Genomic DNA, 20,000 nt, shown 5'->3' with positions numbered 1-20,000 from the left:
ATTGCCCTTAGTGGATGTGTCCAATTTGTACTCATAGTTAGCCTTACAGTAATCTACCATTGACCTAATATGCTCATTCAGACAAAGGCTGACATGCCGCCCAGTTGATGCCTGCTCCTACTTTGCCCCGTACAACCAATATAGCATCACATTATGTGCTTTGTGCATTGCTGCTGTCCAGCAAAGGGGTTTTCTCTACTTTGGTGGAGACAGGTTTTACAAGTAAGGTATTGCTGAGGCCATACAGCTTTGTGGGTGGTAATATATATGTTTTTAGTAGGCATGGACACAGGGTCAGAACACAGTTGTCCACCTCTTCTATTTCAACGTGATACTCATGCTTATTATACTACCCATGTCCATGTCAGGGCAATGACACCACCAGTAGCTGTTGAGGTGTAACTCTGTTGGATGCACAGAAACTAAGGTTACATACATGTACAACATGTACAGCTTATTCACCTGATGCTTTGCATCCCATGTCAGTTGTTATGAGGCAGCCAGGTACACCTACCCATACATACATATGTACAGGTAATACCTGCTATACACTTCTGTTTGATGTCAGTATGGCAAACTGTAATGACAGTCTTGCTACTCAGTCAGTCATGTCAACCTATTAGGGCAGGGCATCTATAGGACAACACACATACATGGTGGGCTATAGGCCACAATTAGTGATACTTTCTTCATATTTCTGTAACACACATATGATAGTGCAGTAGCCTTTGCATTCACAGACATACCCTGGAGGATGTCTGATGTTCATATGGCAGGCAGAGAGATGAAAAGCTAGGTGTGTGGTAGTGAGGGTAGGAACTGCTAATGTTGTGAGTATGACTGGTATGGGGACAGAGCTAGCTGATAAGCTGGACTGAGGAAAGGTGGATATATTGTGTGCCAGAGACCAGATGGATGGGGTGTACAGCTGTGTGTATCGGAGTTGGGTACAAATAGTTCTATCATGGTGTGTGTGGGAGGGGAAATGGTGTAGGGGTTAACCTGAAGGAACATTATGCCACGATGGTTTGTGGAGGTGATAAGAGTGTCAGGTAGACTGATGTTCAGGAGGCTGGGAATTGATGGTGTAATGGTGACAGTTGATAGTGCATATGCTCTGCTAATTGTGTGTGTGATGGATGAGACAGATGTACTTTGGTGTGGTTGGATGAAGTGGTGATGCATGTACCCAAGGGTGAGTGAGTGGTGATTGGAGCAGATTTTAATGGGCATGTTGGTGAAGCAGACAGAGGGGATGCAGAAGTGATGTGTAGGTATGGTGTTAAGCAAAGGAATGCAGAAGGTGAGATGGTGGTAGAGTTTGCAACAGATGTTGGACATGGGTGTGGTGAATACATTGTTTTACAAGAACGAGGGGCATCGGGTGACATACAAGAGTGGAGGAAGATGCACACAGATGGATTATCTCCTATACATGTTTGAAGGGGATTGGCAACTGTAAAGTGGTGACAGGGGGAAAGTGTAGTTTGGCAGTATAGAAAGTTGGTCTGTGGATGATGTTGGTGATCAAGAAGAGGGGGAAGAGTGTGAGGCAGCACCATGGATCAAATGGCAGATACTGAGAAAGGGTGATCGTGAGGTTGAGTTCAGGGAAGAGTTAAGACTGACAGTGGGTAGCAGTGAAGAGTTAGCAAATATCTGGGTAACTACATCCAAGCTAGTAAGGGAGATGAGTAGAATGGGGCTTGGTGTGACATCTGCACAGAGGAAGGAGGACAAGGAGACCTGGTGTTGGCATGAGGAAGTACAGGGGAGTATACAGAGAAAGAGGTTGGCCAAGGAGAAGTGGGATTGTCAGACAGATGAAGAAAATAGACAGGTGTATAGGGAGATGGGGATGGCAAAGAGAGAGGTGGCAAATGTTGAAGATGGGGTATCTAAAGGGCTGTATGTAAGTTTGGACACCAAGGATGGAGAATAGGACCTGTACCAATTGGTTTGACAGAGGCATGTAGCTAGAAAGGATGTGCAGCAGATAAGGCTGAGAAAGGATAATGGTGGAAGTGAACTCACTAGTGAGGAGAGTGTGTCCAGCATGTGGAAACAGTATTTTGATGGGCTGTTGAATAAAGAGAATGAGAGAGTGAGGTTGGATGATGTGGATATGGTGAATCAGGATGTGCAACTGATTATCAAGGGGAAAGTAAGGATAGCTATGAAGAGGTTTAAGAATGGAAAGGCTATTGATCCAGATGACATACCTATGGACGCATGGATGTGTTTAGGACAAATGCAAGTAATCTTTTTAACTGGATTGTTTACTGTAATGTCGGAAAGTGAGAGAATGCATGAGGAGTGGATAAAATGTGTTTGGGTACTGATTATGAGAATAAGGGTGGTGTGCAGAGCTGTAGTAACAGCAGAGGGATAACATTGATCAGTCACAACATGAGGTAATGGTAAAGGGTGGTGGAAGCTAGGCTAAGAAGGGATGTGAAGATTACTGATCAGCAGTATGGTTTCATGACAGGATAGAGCAGTACAGATGTGATGTTTGCTCTGAGGGTGTTGATGGGGACATACAGAGAAGGTTGGATGTAGCTACGTTGTGTCTTTGTGGACTTAGAGACAACATATGACAGGATGCCTAGAGAAGAGTTGTCGTATTGTATGAGCTGGTCAGGAGTGGCAAAAGAATCTGTAACAATGCTACAGGATATGTACAAGGCTAGTGCGACAGCAGTGAGTTCTGCATTGGGAGTGACAGGTGTGTTTAAGGTGGAGGTGGGAGTACATCAGGGATCAGCTATGAGCCCTTTCTTATTTGCAGTGGTGATGGACAGGTTGACAGACATGATCAGACAGGAGTCACCCTAGACAGTACTGTTTGCAGATGACATTGTGGTCTATAGTGAGAGTAGGGAACAGGTTGGGGAGACCCTGGAGAGGTGGAGGTATGGTCTAGAGAGGGGAAGAATGATGGTCAGCAGGTCTAAGACGGAATATATGTATATGAAAGGGAGGGAGGACGGAGGAATGGTGAGGATGCAGGGAGTACAGTTTTCAAAGGTGGATAGGTGTAAATACTTGGGAACAACAGTGCAGAGTAATGGCAAGTGTGGGGAGAGGTAAAGACATGTGTCCGGCAGGATGTGCATGGTGGGGAAGAGTGTCGTGTGATTTGTGACAGACAAGTACCATTAAGAGTGATAGGGAAAGTCTACAAGAGGGCAGTGAGACCAGCTATTATATGAGTTGGAGACATTGTCATTGAAAAAAGAAGCACAAGTCAGAGCTGGACATAACAGAGCTACTGATGGTATGATTTGCATTGGGTATGGCCTAGCAGTGTCACAGTCAGTATTGTGCAACACACACTCCAGTAGTGGTCATATGTGAGCCATCCTTTCCTGGGGTGATTCAGGGCCCTGAGCTGTGTTCTACGTCACTGCAGACAGACACAGTTTCTATGGCCATAGGTTCTGCTCAGCAATATATCAGTACAGCACGTGTTGTTCAGACATAATATTGTTTGAACTTCCTATTTTCCATGTTTACATGCCCCCTACTACATTCCATTACAGGCTTAATTGTTTGACAAAGCTGTGTTTATTTTGTTTTCAGTTCAATTGGTATACTCCATCAGTCTCAGTGTGTGACTGTCTGTCTGTTTGCTTCTGTGTATGTGTGTCTCTCTCTCTCTCTCTCTGAGACAGATGTAGGATATACATCTGTTTTGTATAGGCAACATCTTGCCTTTAGTAAGTAACACTCATGAGCAGCTGATAGCCTGTGCACCAGTTTGAGTCCCCCACTTGCTAACTGCATGTGGAACAGCTGTGGTATCATTCCCATACCCAATAGCATGGAAACACACTCGTATAACTGAGTACTTCATGTCGGGCATTGTCCCTTTTCCTTGCCTAGGAGGAGTACTTCATGGAGGTGTGTGAAGAACAGCATCAAAGAGTATAGTTGGGAATACCTCTTACAACAAACACTATGGAGACAGCCCAACAAACCGGGGGAGAATGTTCCAAACATAGGGACAGAATGCAAGTATTTCTGTTATACAGTTGAAGTAATGATAGTTTGACAGAGTTTGTGTGGATATGGCTGCTCTGCATGAATTTAAGTCTGATAGTGTTATGTGGTTGACTTAACTCTCAACTGTAGGGCTATCTGCAGACTGGCCAGAGTTTGGACTCTTATATTTGGTGTGTTACTCACACATTTTTGGCCTTGGAAATTCAGTAGCATACTCTGAGGATTGCAGTCAGTAAATGGTAACATCCATGTGTGTTTCTGACTTCATATCCCTCAGAACAGATATGTTACAACAACCCTGTTACACCAGCAACTTTCTCAGTTTATGACAACAATATGTCAATAATGGCTCTGTGTTTGGGCCTCTGCCCCCATGTATGTCAGGCTTTGTCCAGATGTCATGCTGTAAGAGGTGTATAGGTATAGTATATCATTATATAGTGACTTCATTCCAGATATCATCCCAGTGATGTATCAGACTGCCAGACATGTTACGTGTAGAAGGCCTTATATATAAGAACAAAGCCTGGACGTTCTGTGGGACTCTATACAGTTGCAAGGACTGTGTAATTCTGGCAACTATTGACAGACTGTCAGGATTATGTAGCAGTGCATTGTGAATGTGTTATTTGGCCTGTGTAGGGGGGGGTAGATGTAAGTGTTGAGGGTCCTTTTCTATCTGACTCTGCATGCTCTGCTCCAGCTTATGGTGCTCTATCAGCTGCATATATTTGTAGGGGCAGACTGAGACATGTCCCATACCACAGTCAGGCATCAGACTACACTATGAATAGGGCCAGTATGTATAGGGGTAGTGTGTGAGTGGCAAACATGCTGATGATTTTGTTCACACAGTCCATATACATGCTGGTGTCCGTTGGTCAGTACTGTTGCATCCCTGTAGTGCCTGATATATTTTCCATTACATGTGTATTCCCCCATAGCAATATTGGGTTAGTGTTGTGTCAGTCTGCCTGTAGTTTAGACAGTGCTTGGTGACATGCCTAGCAGCTCAGTGTAGTTTCCCTACTGTGATGTTATGTCCTGATATTTATCAGATGTACTGTTGCCTGGCCCCCATACATGTTGTGTATGTCTGACACACCAGTGGGATGATGTGAAGATTTATATCAGTGAGTACTGGGATGTAATTTGGTTTTGGACTTGGGGTATTCCAGTCAATATATGGTACAACAGACAGGACGGTGTTACTGCATCAGCTGTGTCACCTTATCTATTCCAGTATTTGGGATATGTTCCAATGTTCATGGCTTTACACCCCCCCCCCTTGGTCAGGCTTGGTCCAGATTTCTTGCACTAAGGGGTTCTGAGCATACCTCTCGACTGGCCAGATTGTTTCAGGCTGTCCAGGATTATTGCTCATATGTATGTTCTGTTCCACAGAATCATTATTTTCATTTCTGTGGCGAATCACTGTGATGATGTCAGCATTTCTGTCTGTAAATGATTACATACATTTTAGTTTCAGGACTCACATCCTTCTGAACATGTATGCTGACAGGAACTCTGTTAGTGTAGTGACATTCTACATTTATAATTGGAGTACGCACATTATGTCCCTGTTCTTGGACCATTGTCCCCCCATTTTGACAGACTTTGTCCAGAATTATTGCACTAAGAGGTGTAGAGGTATGGTGCTGGGTATGACTCCACTACATGTTATAGGCATAAATATATATATGCATGTATGTATATATATATATATATATATATATATATATATATATATATATATATATATATATATATATATATGGTTCTACCTGACTTCGCCGACAGCAGAAGACCGACAACGGAATCGGCTCCTGAGCTCCAGAAGATGTCTGTGGGGATATTAAGGAGTTAGGGTTAGGGGGTTAAGTGAGTTAGGGTTTAGGTGTGGGCTTGTAAGGATTTTGGTGTGCTTGTGTTGTGTGTGTGGTTTGTGGAATGGTGTGTTTTTTTAATTGTTTGTGGTGTGTGTTCGTGGTTTGTGTACATGGACTGTCGAATATGTGGTGTCGGTGATGTGGTTGTCGGTGTTGTGTGGTTTCGACTATGTCAGGTAGAACCATATATATATATATATATATTCCTTATCTATACGTATGTTTATATAACAATATATAGGTATATATTCTATACGTATTTGTTTTATATGTATAGCTCCATATATCTGATGTATATACTTTTTAATATTTATCTATCACCATACACATCTATATGTGCATATTTATATATACTAAACATGACTGATTCCACAGTGTTTGTCCCCTACTATTCTATACTTGTACTGAATGATATATTTGAAAAAACAGCATTCATTATTATAGCTCAGATGGTGTAATGGTAAATTGCCCTGACTATGGTGTATAGGATCCTGCGTTCAAGACTGGGCAGTGCTCATTGCTTTGTTGCTGGGCAGAACAGTGGCTGGTGGAGACAGAGTGAAGTGGATTTGCATGGGTTTGTCCAATGGTAAGTGATGCCAACACTCGGTTAAATGGGAAACTGCTTCATCTGTGTAGGCATCACTTAGCATCGCGCAAACTCACTTACCCTCGTGTTAATTTCTTTAAAAGAAAAAAGAGGCAATAGGAAAGTGGTAAAAAGGAGGCATGTAGAGGGAAAAACAATATGAGAGATAGCTAGGGATGTGCAGGACGGGTGTAGGGAAGGTCCATAGCTTTCCATTTCTGATAAAGCAACAGCTGTGCATTTGTACAGAATTTGGAGGTGAATTTGGACACTCAAACCCCTGAGAGAGGGGTGAGGACAACAGTAATGTGTTGTTAAGCCAATTAGACCAGATTACATGTTTCCAGTAGACACGTGTGTGAAATGGACAGCTATGTATGGGGCAACATTTTTTTTTTTATAAGGTGAGAGTGGGATGTTGGGGAAGGATAGTAGGTATATTTGGGGAGGTAGGTTGGGTAGGAAGACAGACAAGACAGACAAAACAGCAGACAGGTGCGGTATATGACACATGTGGGGGGTAAACACCTTGGATGGAGAGGGTGTTTGGGAATTGGATGCCCATGAGCCCCCAAATTTATACAGTGGGACTGAGGTCCCCACCCGTGGGCAGTCACCACTGCACCTTCATGACCCCAAAAGTGGCTGTGCTGGGGGCTGAGCAGGAGAGGCAGGCTGACCCTCAAGATGCACCACACAGCCCTCAAGCTGGCATAGCTGATCTCTGAACTCCTTTTGAAGCTTGCTATGCACCAGTCCCTGGACCTGATGATGGGTGATGGTGTCCTGTCTGTGTCTGCTCAAGGGAGTGGGGATGGGTCCCATCCCCTGAGGTGGTACCACCCGAAGGTGTTGCAGGACAAGCAGACGAGAAGGTCCCGGGTTTGGTCCCAGATGTTTTGGGCCCTGTGCCATGGCCAGTTGAGTCAGGACAGGCGGATCCACTGGGATCGACCTTCCCAGACATACTATGGTGTTGAGGTTTTACAACATATGTTGGTTAGTCATGAACAACACACTCCAGGATTAGTTATAACAGCATGCGTGAGTGTTCCCATTAACCCAAAACAACAGATTTGAAACAGTCGCATAGCAAACAGAGCACATGCATATATGGAACCACAGTGTACATTATAACAGCATGCAGGTTGCATTGATAGCAACAGGCCACCAGTGATAGTATTTGAACAGGGAACATTAATAATCAAATGTTTAAATATTTGTAGAACAATAGGACACATGTCCCAACAGTAGGTTTTGTGAAAAACATACCCTTTGATTTATGTGTTTAGATTATTGGTGAAGATAGGGTGGAAGAGAGAGAGAGAGAGAGAGAGATGTCACTTAACAACTGTATAGGCTTCAATTGCTCACAACTTTAATGATCATTGTGCTAATCATTACTCTCCAGGTATTATTTTACTTTACATCGACCAATGGCCTTGGGTTGGGCAGTGGTATGTTTGTACACAGTGTATAATTACAGCCTTCTTACAGCTTATTTATACCTTTTCTTACCTGGCAGACCTGTGGAGGAAATTACTGTTAATGCTACCTGACTGTTTCTGTCCATATTCACATAGTCAAGGTTACATAAGTGCACTCATACTGTGTGTGTGTGTGTGTGTGTGTGTGTGTGTGTGTGTGTGTGTGTGTGTGTGTGTGTGTGTGTGTGTGTGTGTGTGTGTGTGCTACTGCCATACTTCACTTTGATTTCTATCGGTTACCCTGGGTGTTGGCAGCAGTAACCACTAGCTGTGACAGCATGACACTTGAGGGACATTTTTTGGAGGAGACTACTTGGTGTATGTACTTATCTTGCTGTCATTTGCAGCCTTAGGGTTGGACAGTGGGTGTTGTACACAGTGTAAAATTGCAACCTTCTTACAACTCATTTATACCTTTTCTTACTGTTGGACCTGTGGAAGATATTTCTGTTAACAATACCTGACTGTTTCTACACATATTTACATTTTCTTGGGTGAGATTATGCATACAGCTTAATACCAGTCCTGGGATTTGAACCGTGCCTGTTTGTGCAAAGAGGTACAAGGCTGTGTTTTATCACAATGAGGTATTGGGGAGCTCTTTTTGCTTTTTTGACCACTCTCTTGTTTGGACAATCTGCTTTGTAATTCTGACATTTATGCATGGCAGGTAGTTTTTATACTGTGTATTCATACCTTCACATATTACAGTATGGAAAACAATGGTTAACACAACATACTATTCAGGGATCAGATCTTGATGCATGGAACATTTCTTATAGTTAATCTGTTTTACAACTCCACAATCTTTGTCAGATGAGCCTCAATTAATTAATGTTGTCAGAGCCATAGTTTCTGTGCAGAACCAGTACACATTCAGATTCACATTACCACATAGCAAAGTAAACACAACAGTCTGGAGTTTTGATTTTTATTGACAAGTACTGACACTTTTATTGATATATATCATGTACATCAGTATTACTCTGCTAATGTCTCATTTATTCAGTACAACCAATTCACATTTCTAACTACTGGCAACCTTTCTATTTATTTTCCCTGATTACTGCAAGCTAGATTTGTACTCACCAGCCTCACAATGCAGCCTTATCAGCCTGCTGGCATGGGTGTCCACATTCGCAGCCCCCTCATATGCAGATGTACAGGAGATAGAGAAACATTTATGCATACCTATCCATCTCATACTTAGGCTGGACTTTGTTACGCAATAATTGATACTGATACTTACACACTGCTGGGACATTCTGTGCCCGAGCGTCTTGGATCCACTGGTCCAAAAGGTCCCTCTTCCTACACTTCAGGTCAGCATAATGGTGCTGGACCTGCTCACCAGTCTGAGAGATACCACTGCTATCACTGGTGAGGTCACATGAGAGATGGTCCCAGGCCTCCACTTTGTATTGGGAGCCCTGGTACTGGTCCTGCAGCAGTCTCCCTTCATGGTGTTTTACAAGGAGTCCAACCATGACCCTGGACTCCTGAATGCCCCAACACTGTGCCCAAAAGTGCACACCTTCACCAACACCAACCATAGTGCCTGCAATGATCAACTACAACTGGCTATGGTTGTATTCCTGCCTGTGGGGTGTAAATAGGGCTGGATTCCTGCCCTTTGCCCTGAGTGGCCAACTTTGAATATGCTGAGCTAAGCTAACTGACAGGCAAACCTGCTTAGCACAGATAAGCATTGCTTAAAGGGACAGATGCTAAGAACTGCTTACCAGTGCACAAATCCGCTTATCTACGCTAATTATTGCTAAGCATACACATTTAAGCAATGCTTACTCTGGCTAAGCATAGCTGAGTGCAATTTAGCATTGTTCAGCTTTCATTTTATGGACTATCAGGATTATGGGGTTGATTCCTTCTTAATGACATCTTCCTTCCATAACATCTCCCTATGTGCTTTCATTACATTATATTCTTTTGTGGCTATACTATATGGGACACTTGCATTTATATGGAGGTTTCACATCTGTACTACACTGACACCTCACATTTGGACCTGCTAAACTACCCCGGTTAACAAATATATATTATCCACTACCTATTTATGAAAAAGATACTTTTAGTGCTGTTTTCACACATAAAAATGAACGGACTTCATTGGGATTGAACCGTGAATGACTAAATGCTAAGCAAGAGCTCCAACCACTACACTATGTCACTTTGACTATTTTGGCTGTATATTTCTATGTAGCTCCTTCAGATATTTAAGCTATGCTATACACAGCTGCGTGATGCATACACCCGCTGAGCTACGCTTAAACTTTAGTGGGGATGTAAAAAAAAATTACTTCATTTTTATTAATTTAGGGATGTGCACATAGTTAACAGCCATACCTCTCCACCTCTGGCAGCATACAATGTGGACGAAGCCTAACATGAATGGGAGGGCAAAGAAGACAGATTTTAAATATTGCTCTTAAAAATTTGGGAAGTTGATGACTAATAGGTTTTGCATTAGCATGACTTACTTGGAGGATTTGGGGTCTTACACTCATATGTTTGTCATTATTTAATGACTTCAAGCCTCAGCGCTTTGCCAGGACACAAATCTTAACATTCTGCAGATATCCGTTCAGTTGGGGGTATGCTGACAGTGTCTGCGGACACTGTTTTTCTTTTCAAAGTGCTGTACGGCACTTCCTGAGTGCAGGGGATGTGTTTACTGTGTGAGCAATGCTCAGACACACCCCCTGCACTCGTTCATGGATTGTGCCTGTGCAGGTTATACAGCAGTGCGCCTTCATGAATATGCAAGGCGCATTGCTGTGCTGCACTGGCATGATCCACTCCATGCCAGAATAGCACTATTCCTGCATGGAGTTTAATGAATCCCAGGGTCTGTCTTTAATGATTTACCAGCACAAAGGTATGGTGCTAAACTGAAGCCATGGAGGGAATATCAGAATTCTTCAGAGGTATGACTTTGTGAATCTTTCATGCCTGAGGCCAGCTAATTACTAATGGACAAATATAAGTAAAATAAGTGTCTGGTGTCACATGTTAAGGTCCTTTCTGTACAGATCCACTACTATTTACTTGCTTACTGTACTAAGTGATGAAATACAAGGATATGCCATAATATTATTAAAGAATACACTCTAGGTTCAGGACTTACCTTGCAAATGCAGCAGCTGACACACCTTTAGTTCATGGCTGACTCTGTCTAATGCAAGCAGTACACAGCCAATACATGGGGAGGTAAAGGTTGTGTGAGTTGCTGGCATTAATTTTACTATATGTATGTGAGCAGAAGAAAGGTATTAGGCCCCTAGGTGGTCAGTGAATGTGCTATGCATTGTCTCTTAGCCAAAGCAAGGGCATACTGAGCATGCCTACATCTGTCTATAGGAACAACAGCTGAGGGTTCCTCCTCTAATACGTCCTCTGACTGGGGCTGTGGTGACCTAGGCATTGGTGGGGGAATGTGTGTCCCTTCCCCTTGCTGACCATGCTGCAGCTGTTTCTGAAGGATTAGATTGTGGAGCATACCATATACTGTGAATATTTGTGTGTATGTGCATGAATTATACTACAGGGCTCCGCTGGGTATATCTAGCACCAGAACCATGATTTCAAAATCTCAAACACACACTTAATTGTGTTTCTAGTTTGAGCATGTGCCTCATAATGGTGTTCTTCTGTGGGTGTGTGTGCACTTATGATGGGTGTTATCAGCCCTGGTTCTAGGGTATAGCCAGCCTCCCCCAGTAAATGGCCCTGTGGGATGTCCCCCCCAGCAAACATCTGGTACAGCTGTGATGTGTAATAGATATGGGAGCCATGGTAACCACCAGGGTTGCCAACACACACATTCAAGAAAATTTCCTGGGCATTACACATGACTTGGCAAGTTACTGGAGTGGTATCCCTTGTGGTAATGTAGATTTTACCCTGCTCACCAGGTGGTGCCTTAGTATGCACATATGTGCAGTCTATGGCACCCTGTACTTCAGGGTAGTGTGCTACATTGTAAAACAGTTCCATATTGCAGTTGGCATAATGGTTAAGGTCTTTGCCTTCCATGCACAATGTGCAAGGTTCTATCCTGACCTCAGACCAATGCCTGTTTGGAGTTTGCACATTCTCCCTGTCTTGTGGGGTTTCTCCCACATCTGAAAAACATGCTGAGTGTTTCCATCTCATACTCACCAATGAATGGAGCTGTGGGCAACAGCACAGACTCTACATGGTGCCCTATAGGGGAAAGAGTTGTACAGATCAACCATTTTGGGCATCTACTGTTGTGTACAGTATCCTCAAGATAGGAGAACACAGATCACAGACTGCATGCCATGGCAGAGCTAGCCACTCAACGGTGTAAAATATGGCCCTAGGTGATTCAATCATGTTGACTAATGTCACCAAAATGGGTATGGGTAGTTATCGGTGCTAAGTGGTTGAGGACCCGGCCTACTCTGACCTACACCAGGGACATTTGCTAACTGTGGGAGGGATATATGTACCCCTCTTCTCCAGTGTGTACCCACCATAAAAAAAAGCCCAACAGCTCTAGGTCAATAAGCTACTGGCCAGTCAGTGTTTAGTTGCCCAGCCTGGGTTACCTGGGATAGCTCTGTTGAGCAAAAGCTGGATGTAAAACCAACCAACCTGCCAAACATGAACTGAGAATTGCCACACTTAATGTAGGTTCACTGACAGGACACAGTTTGGAAGTGGATGACATGATGATACAGAGGAGGCTGGAAATCTTATGTATCCAAGAGACAAGATGGAAGGGCAGTGCAGCAAAGCCACCTGGCTTGGGATTCAGACTCCACTACTCAGGAGGGGGACAGGCTAGAAATGGTGTGGGAATTGTGGTGAGAGACAGGCTTCAGAAGACAGTGAGGGATATCATTAGAATTAATGACAGACTCATGGCAATCAGACTCCAGTGTAATGATAGGACAGTATTTATAAGCTCAGCCTGTGCCCCAACGCAAGGTTGTGACAGCGAGGAAAAAGGTGCTTTCAAACAGAAGTTGCAGGACCTACTAGATAAAGCAGGACAACATGAATTGGTGTTGATAATGGGTGACTTGAATGCACATATCAGGCAAAACAGAACAGGATATGAGGACTGCCTGGTCTACATGGGTGGGGCAACAGGAATAAAGAAGGAGAAGCCATTCTAGACTACTGTCTGGCAAATGGCTTGATAGTAGCCAATGCATGGTTCAGAAATAGAGACAGTCACAAGATCACATACAAGAGTAGCCAACATGCAACTCAGGTAGACTTCCTCCTAGTAAGGAAAAGGCACTGGGGCAGAATCCATGATTGCAAAGTCATCTGCAGTGAAACAGTTGGCCCACAGCATAAACCACTAGTTGCCACAATCAGCTGCAAGCAGTGGTCAGAGAAGGCTCTAAGGTCAAGAGAGACCAGGATGAATACCTGGAAGCTCACTGGAGAAAAAGTATAACAGTTCAAGGAAATATTGAAGGCTCTAGCACCCCAAGAAGAGGAAAAAATAGGTGGAGTTGAACAAGAATGGCAGTGCCTAAAAACAGCATGTGTTAGGACTACAGAAAAGCTATGTGGCCCAGCCAGGTATGGAAATAAGGTACATAAGGAAAGCTGGTGGTGGAATGCAGAAGTCCAGGAAGTCATCAAAAGAAAGAAGGGGTGCAGGAAGAAGTGGGAGATAGAAAAGACTGACCAGGCTAGGAAGGACTACTAGTTGGCTAACAAAGAAGTTAAGAAAGAAGTTGCAAACGCAAAGAATAGGGCATCAGAGGCACTCTGCCAACGTCTGGAATGTTACTCAGTAAGTGGCACAAATAAACTATATCAGGTTGCAAGGCAAAGACAGAAAGATAAAGAAAATAGTCAGACACTATTCATAAGAGATGCTAGCAACAACCTGCTCACCAGTCCACAGGACAACAAAGGAAGATGGAAGGAGTATTTCCAGCAGCTTCTGAATGAAGAAAACTCCACAGAAGTGGTACTGTCACAGAAAAAGCCTACGATGAGAGAGGAAGAGGAATCCACCCTTGAAGAAGTAAGAACAGCGCAAATGAAAATAAAGTCAGGGAAAGCAGCAGGCTCAGATGAGTTCATAGCAGATATGATAAAGATACTGGGTGAGACAGGGGAGAAATGGTGCCTGAGGGTACTAATAGCAGTGTGAAGAGAAAGGTGCATCCCAGATGACTGGAGAATAAGCATACTAGTGCCAGTGTACAAAAGCACAGAGGACATCCGCAACTGTGGGCACTACAGAGGCATCAAACTCCTATCACATTGCATGAAAGTTGTGGAGAGGGTGATTGATAAATGGATATGCAGAGTAGTAGAATGTAAGATGAGAGATGAGCAGTTGGGATTCAGATCAGGATGCAGCATAACTGACCCAATGTTTGCAGTGAGACAGATATTTATGATAAAGCTAGAGATGAGGAGAGAGTCGAACTGGGCATTCCTAGTCTTGGAGAAAGCATATGACAAGGTCCCAAGAAAGCTGATCTGGGCAGTACTTTGGTGGTTTGAAGCCCCAGAAACAGTAGAATTAGTGTAGGCTGTGTACAAGAACCCACTGGCTCACGTGCAAACAGTGTTCGGCCTCACAGAGGGATTCCCAGTGTGAGCGGGTGTACACCAGGGTTCAGCTCTGAGCCCACTGCTGTTCATACTGGTGATGGACTACATTAACAAACAGGTCGGAGGGGACAGATCAACAAAGTTGCTGTATGCAGATGATGTGACATTGCAGGCAGACTTAGAGACAGAACATCAGCAAAGGATAGGAGAATGGAATGCAAAACTGAAGGCACATGAGATAAAACTAAGCACAGATAAGATGATGTTAATGGCAGCAAATTGGAGAAATCAGAAGAAGCTGAGAATAGAGATAGAAGGGAAGATAGTGGAATGGGTAAACAATCCACACAAACAGATAAAATTGTTGTTGACCCCAAAATCATGAACGCCTTCCTAATACATGCGTTTTCATCCAAATGGACTTCATCAGATTACATTTCAAACTAAACCATACATCTTTTATATCCATTTAAAAAAATGTTAACCAATCAATTGTCAGTGTGCTTTTAAATCATCAAATAAGCCTGAAGTCTAATTAATAATTCATTATGTTGCTCATTTTGATACTTCTCTTAACATTTCATATAAGTTTTATAAAACATCTTTAATAAATATATGTTATTAAAACTGTTCCATCATGTTAAAATAATCTATTTAAATGTTCTGGTACATAAATAAATGAATAAATAAGTTAAAACATGTTTGTTAAAAGTATTTACATACAGAGGAGAATTTACCATTACTTCACATTTATATTAACTCTGGTGCCATCTGCTGACAACTTGTTGTAAACACATTTTGTTTTAGTATATTGTGTTTTATACCTTAGCATCATCTTAATAAGGGGCAAAATAGATATATATTCATTTAAACAGGTGATTTGTTTCCCCAAATTCACCTGCAACCACAATCCTGTAGGCTACAATCTCTTCCCAGAGACTCTGATGTCCCATTTTACTTGGTCTAGGACAAAAATTGAAATTTTGCTTGAACAAGTCTTAAAGTGCCTAAATAGTGCATTTGTTTCCTTTTTTTTTTTTTTCATCATACTTGGTTGTTCATATCGATAATTCAGGGTTCTTTTTCTTCTTTCCAACGTAGAATGAAGGACATTTTGTACAAACTGCCAAATATACTAAACCTTTTGATTCGCAGTTGTAGTACCCCTTACTATTCACCCATTTTTCTCTACTTTCTATGAATATTCTTTCTTTATTAATTAGGTACTCACATTGTTTACATTTTCCACATCTGAAAGTTCCTTTTATTTCTTGCTCCATTTAACCTTTCCATACTGTTCCTACTTTTTTCCAAAATTCCTTTAATACTTATAGTGTTCCTAAATACTACCTTAGGGGGATATTCTGGTAACCCTTCCAAGTCACTTAAAGCTCTAAACCTATCCCATTCCCTCTGAAACACCGTTTTTATAGTTTTATTTAATAGATTGTATTCAAGAACAAGCGACTGTTGAAAATTTTCTCTTGTTTCACCTCCTATTTATTTCATCTCTTATACCTAAATTGGACAAAATCTATCTTTTCTTCCTTTTCCACTTCTTCTTAAATTCTTAACAAATTCTACTGGGTACTCTCGATCTAAAAACATTTTTTCTAATAAGTCACATTCCTTTTAAAATGTCGCCTTACTTGTCATTCTGGACCCTCTTACAAATTGTCCTTTCACTAGATTTTTCTTAGTATATAAAGGATGTGCACTATTAAAATGCAGGAATGAATTTACATATGTGGGCTTTCTATAAATACTTGTTTCAAAACTGTTGTTTTCCAAAGTTATTTCCACATCTAAATATTGAATATTTTTAAATGAATAATTATAGGTAAACTGTAGGAAATCCGTAGAGAGAAGGAAGTAATTTTGAAGGATTCATGGGACCTGTTAAGATGTTTGAAAGATGATAAATATCATGAAGATTTAATTTTAGTAACTATTGACATAATTGATTTATTTGGGTCTATCCCATATAGGGCAGGAATGTCAATGTTTGAGGAAGAAATTTTCAAAAATAAGAAGTTGACACAAGAAGAAAAGGTGGTGTGCACGGGCTTAATGGATTTAGTGTTGAAAAATAATTTTCTCACTTTTAAAGGGGAATTTTTTCAACAGCTACAAGGAGTAGCAATGGGGGCAGCCTGTGCACCCACCTTTGCTAATATAGTTCTTGCTAATTGGGAGGAGCAATATTTGTTAAAATCATCCTATGTTGGAAATTGGACCCTATATAAAAGGTTCCTTGACGACATTCTAATTTTTTGGATAGGTGGTATAGATAAATTAAATGACTTTATTAAATATATAGGTCAGACTACGGATTTCCTACAGTTTACCTATAATTATTCATTTAAAAATATTCAATATTTAGATGTGGAAATAACTTTGGAAAACAACAGTTTTGAAACAAGTATTTATAGAAAGCCCACATATGTAAATTCATTCCTGCATTTTAATAGTGCACATCCTTTATATACTAAGAAAAATCTAGTGAAAGGACAATTTGTAAGAGGGTCCAGAATGACAAGTAAGGACGACATTTTTAAAAAGGAATGTGACTTATTAGAAAAAATGTTTTTAGATCGAGAGTACCCAGTAGAATTTGTTAAGAATTTAAGAGAAGAAGTGGAAAAAGGAAGAAAAGATAGATTTTGTCCAATTTTAGGTATAAGAGATGAAATAAATAGGGAGGTGAAACAAGAGGAAAATTTTCAACAGTCGCTTGTTCTTGAATACAATCTATTAAATAAAACTATAAAAACGGTGTTTCAGAGGGAATGGGATAGGTTTAGAGCTTTAAGTGACTTGGAAGGGTTACCAGAATATCCCCCTAAGGTAGTATTTAGGAACACTATAAGTATTAAAGGAATTTTGGAAAAAAGTAGGAACAGTATGGAAAGGTTAAATGGAGCAAGAAATAAAAAGGGAACTTTCAGATGTGGAAAATGTAAACAATGTGAGTACCTAATTAATAAAGAAAGAATATTCATAGAAAGTAGAGAAAAATGGGTGAATAGTAAGAATCAAAAGGTTTAGTATATTTGGCAGTTTGTACAAAATGTCCTTCATTCTACGTTGGAAAGACTGAAAGAACCCTGAAGCGACGTATATATGAACACAAGTATGAAGTGAAAAAGGAAAAGGAAACAAATGCACTATTTAGGCACTTTAAGACTTGTTCCGAAGCAAAATTTCAATTTTTTGTCCTAGACCAAGTAAAATGGGACATCAGAGGGGGTCTCTGGGAAGAGATTGTAGCCTACAGGGAACTGTGGTTGCAGGTGAATTTGGAAGCAAACAAATCACCTGGTTTAAATGAATATATATCTATTTTGCCCTTATTAAAGATGAGATCTGCTAAGGTATAAAACACAATATACTAAAAACAAAATGTGTTTACAACAAGTTGTCAGCAGATGGCACCAGAGTTAATATAAATGTGAAGTAATGGTAAAATTCTCCTCTGTATGTAAATACTTTTTAACAAACATGTTTTTAACTTATTTATTCATTTATTTATGTACCAGAACATTTAAATAGATTATTTTAACATGATGGAACAGTTTTTAATAACATATATTTATTAAAGATGTTTTTATAAAACTTATATGAAATGTTAAGAGAAGTATCAAAATGAGAGCAACATAATGAATTATTAATTAGACTTGAGGCTTATTTGATGATTTAAAAGCACACTGACAATTGATTGGTTAACATTTTTTTAAATGGATATAAAAGATGTATGGTTTAGTTTGAAATGTAATCTGATGAAGTCCATTTGGACGAAAACGCATGTATTAGGAAGGCGTTCATGATTTTGGGGTCAACAACAATTTTATTCGTGTTTCGTGTTTGTGTTGTGTGGATTGTCATCCTTAAATTAAAAACTGAGGTGGTTTTTGCAGTCGAGTCTTCCGCCTCCTTTTTTCTGGAGTTTGGTGAATTTGGTTCGCTACAATTTCTTTAGTTTGGAATGGGTAAACAGCTTCAAGTATCTGGGACGGGCGGTTGAGGGAAAGGGAAGTCTGAATGAAGAGGTTGAAGCTAGAATCAGAGGGGCTGCAGCCAACTGGCATAGAGTATCTGGTGTAGTCTATGACAGAAGAATGCCAAAGAAGCTGAAAAGTAAGGCGTATAAGACAGTGGTGTGACCAGTACTACTGTATGGTACAGAAACCTGGGCAGTAAAGGCAGAACAGTCGAAGAAGCTAGAGGTGATGGAAATGAAGTCCCTGAGAAAGGTGGTAGGATGCACATTGTGGGCCAGATGAAGAAATGAGGACATAAGAGCAGAAGCCAAAGTAGCTCCAATTGCAGAAAAGATCAAAGAGAACAGATAATGATGGTTTGGACACATGCATAAAAGAAGAAGATAATCTGGTGAGGAAGATTTGGGACAAACAGGAAGAAGGTAAGAGAAAGCGAGGATGTCCAGCAAAGAGGTGGATGGATTGTGTGAAAGAAGATCTGCGACTGTCAGGCATGAGTGTTGAAGAAGGCAGGAGTGTGGCACTGAATCAAGAGAGTTGGTGACTGTGAATACGGTACCCCAACCCCATGTAGAAAAAACAGGAAAAAAGGGGGCTGATGATGATGATGATGATGATAATTGCTGGCCCTCTCTTCAGAAGTACAGGGGAAAATGATATGCTCACTGGCATGTATGAGCACAGCATCCAGAAATTGGTGGAGGATCCTGGAGGCTGGTGCCTCTGAGACACCCATTATGTCTCCAGCTGGTCTTTGAAAGGTACCAGTAGTAAATATCCTAAGGGCTACACATACTTTAGTTTCCACTGAGATGAGTTCCCCTCAGTTGGATCTGGCTCTGAGTTGAGGGTAACAGAGCTCACAGAATACTTGTAATGTGTCCTTGTCCACCCTGTAGCACTCTGCAATCTCCAGCTCATGTAGCACCTGGATAGTTACCCTGCACCTGAACGTTCTTCTCCTTCTCGGCCTAGGCCTGTTGTCAGCAGCATCTACACAACTGGCTTCAGGCTCTAGCACATGCAGATGCAGAATAGCTGCAGCAGCCCCTAGCACTGTGTCAGTTAAAATTTCCTTGTCTCCGCTCCAATGGTATTGAAGGATAAAGTGAAAACCAGGATGGACCCTACATGAATACTTCATACATTGTTGAATAGCTCTACCATGTTGGATTGGTTAATTAACATGCAATTTGCCTGCTTATGCTATAACTAGCATCTATTAAATGCACCTCTTGCTTGGTCATTAGTGTGCTATGTGCACCTCCGTACACTTCTGCCCACCTCTGTACACCTTCGCATAAATAACATAAGCATAGGTCAAATTGATATTTCTTCTGTTTTCGTGATATCATGCAAACATGGACCATAAAAAGTGAAGGAAAGGTTTCACACCCAGTAGCTGATCCCAAGATCATCTATATTCCAGCCCTAACACATACATGTGCTG

The sequence above is a fragment of the Protopterus annectens genome, chromosome 13.part0, assembly GCF_019279795.1.
Source record: "Protopterus annectens isolate FY-2018-M chromosome 13.part0, PAN1.0, whole genome shotgun sequence".
Lineage (NCBI taxonomy): Eukaryota > Metazoa > Chordata > Ceratodontiformes > Protopteridae > Protopterus > Protopterus annectens.
The sequence above is the reverse complement of the archived record's forward strand: the minus strand, read 5'-3'. Positions refer to the sequence as shown.